Here is a 2500-nt window from a genome sequence, read left to right as displayed (position 1 = left end):
GCGAGCGCGGCAGCAGCCGGCATGCTTCACGAGCATCTCCGGTGCCTCACCACGGACCAGCATGGGCCTCGGCCGCCATCGGCCGCGCGGGCAACCGTCCCGAACGGGCGGAAAAACGGCCAAACACGCCGAGGCAACCGCCACAACGGCCGCCAAGCGCCCCAGCCGCGCGGGTCGAGTCGCGCTCCTACTGCCCTGCCCGCGAGCCACCGCTCGCGCATATAGAACGTACCACTAAGTCCACAGCCCCTGCGAACTCCAAGAGCGCTAACTCCTCCCGCCGGGGAGGCCCGCCAATGACGCTGCCTGTTACGATGACGTAACTGGAGGCAGCGCGACACAGCGACCCCTTGGTCACGTCCCCGCGAGCGGCGCGGCAAACAGGTCTACCGTTCAGCTCGAGAACTGCGACCAAGTCCCGCCGGAGCCCGGTAGACGTGGCGGCCGGCGCCGGAGCCCGGTAGACGTGGCGGCCGGCGCCGGAGCCCGGTAGACGAGGCGGCCGGCGCCGGAGCCCGGTAGACGAGGCGGCCGGCGCCGGAGCCCGGTAGACGAGGCGGCCGGCGCCGGAGCCCGGTAGACGAGGCGGCCGGCGCCGGAGCCCGGTAGACGAGGCGGCCGGCGCCGGAGCCCGGTAGACGAGGCGGCCGGCGCCGGAGCCCGGTAGACGAGGCGGCCGGCGCCGGAGCCCGGTAGACGAGGCGGCCGGCGCCGGAGCCCGGTAGACGTGGCGGCCGGCGCCGGAGCCCGGTAGACGTGGCGGCCGGCGCCGGAGCCCGGTAGACGAGGCGGCCGGCGCCGGAGCCCGGTAGACGAGGCGACCGGCGCCGGAGCCCGGTAGACGAGGCGGCCGGCGCCGGAGCCCGGTAGACGAGGCGGCCGGCGCCGGAGCCCGGTAGACGTGGCGGCCGGCGCCAGAGCCCGGTAGACGTGGCGGCCGGCGCCGGAGCCCGGTGGACGAGGCGGCCGGCGCCGGAGCCCGGTAGACCTGTCAAACGGGGCCGGAGCCCGGCAGACGTGGCGGCCGGCGCCCGAGCCCGGCAGACCCGTCGGCCGGCGCCCGAGCCCCGTAGACCCGTCGGGCGGCGCCCGAGCCCCGTAGACCCGTCGGCCGGCGCCCGAGCCCGGTAGACCGTTCGGTCGGCGCCCGAGCCCGGCAGACCCGTCGGCCGGCGCCCGAGCCCGGCGGGCCCGTCGGCCGGCGCCCGAGCCCGGTGGACCCGTCGGCCGGCCCTCGAGCCCGGTAGACCCGCCGTCCGGCGCCCGAGCCCAGTAGACCGTTCGGTCAGCGCCCGAGCCCGGCAGACCCGTTGGCCGGCGCCGGGGCCCGGTAGACCCGTCGGTCGGCGCCCGAGCCCCGTAGGCCCGTCGGCTGGCGCCCGAGCCCCGTAGGCCCACCGCCCGGCGCCCGAGCCCGGTAGACCCGTCGGCCGGCGCCAGAGCCTGCTAGACCTGGCGACCGGCTGGCTGACCTGGAAGGAAGGAAGGAAGGAAGGAAGGAAGGAAGGAAGGAAGGAAGGAAGGAAGGAAGGAAGGAAGGAAGGAAGGAGGGAAGTAAGGAAGGAAGGAAGGCAGGCAGGCAGGCAGGCAGGCAGGCGTGGCAGCGAGTAAAGAAACGGGTAATGTGCTGGAAACGGTACGCACGCGTGCGATTCTCTATTTACTAGTAAATTAAATGCACGGTCGTTAACGAAGAGCAGCAGTTCCTTAAGGCATGGTCAGCCCAGCCTGAGCGTTTCCCGTTTCGTTTTTTTTTCTTTTACTCCTCGTCGTCGTCGTCGTCGTCGTTTCTCGCCGGCGCCGCGAACTACGATCGAGTCGTGACAGAATGTAGTAGCTCAGAAAAATTAAGACCGGCGAACGCACTCGAGAGCGCCGCCGCCGTTTTTCTCGAACGTGCGTTCCTTCGTGTGAGGAGGTCGACGACGACGAACGACGGACGGAGAGAAAGGAGGGTCACGAAAGCGCTCGGAAGAGTTACCGGTCGGACGACGTCTGAATTAGGCACAACGGAGCGGTCAGCAGTCTCGGCGCCGACGACTAACGTTCGTTGCCGCGGAAACGCCAGTCGACAGCTCGCTGACCGACGGGCAACGACGCCGAGACGAACGAACGAGTGGCGCGCGAACTTTTTAGGGACCGTTTTCTTTTGCGAAGTCTCGGCCGATGATTGCCGACCTCGTGACGGGGGGGTGGAGGGGAAAAAACCCCACCGGCACCGCCACAGGACCGGGCGGACGCCCGCAGGCAGCCCCCGCGCGAATCTAACCGCTCGGGAGGGCGGCGCCCTAGACGCCCCCCCCGCCACCCCCCCACCCCCCCCCCCCCCCCCGCGGGCGGGCAGGGCGGCCCGCCGTACCCTGAGTCGCTGGAGGGTGGGAAGGCTCCGCAGAGGGACCTGGACAGGCTGGCTGGCTGGGTCCGGGGCCAATTGTAGGAGCTTCGACGAGGCCAAGTGCCGGGTCCCGCGCTTCGGTCACGACGACCCCCGTGCGAGGCT

This window comes from Gavia stellata, unplaced genomic scaffold (assembly GCF_030936135.1).
Source record: "Gavia stellata isolate bGavSte3 unplaced genomic scaffold, bGavSte3.hap2 HAP2_SCAFFOLD_179, whole genome shotgun sequence".
NCBI lineage: Eukaryota > Metazoa > Chordata > Aves > Gaviiformes > Gaviidae > Gavia > Gavia stellata.
Note: the sequence above shows the minus strand (reverse complement) of the source record.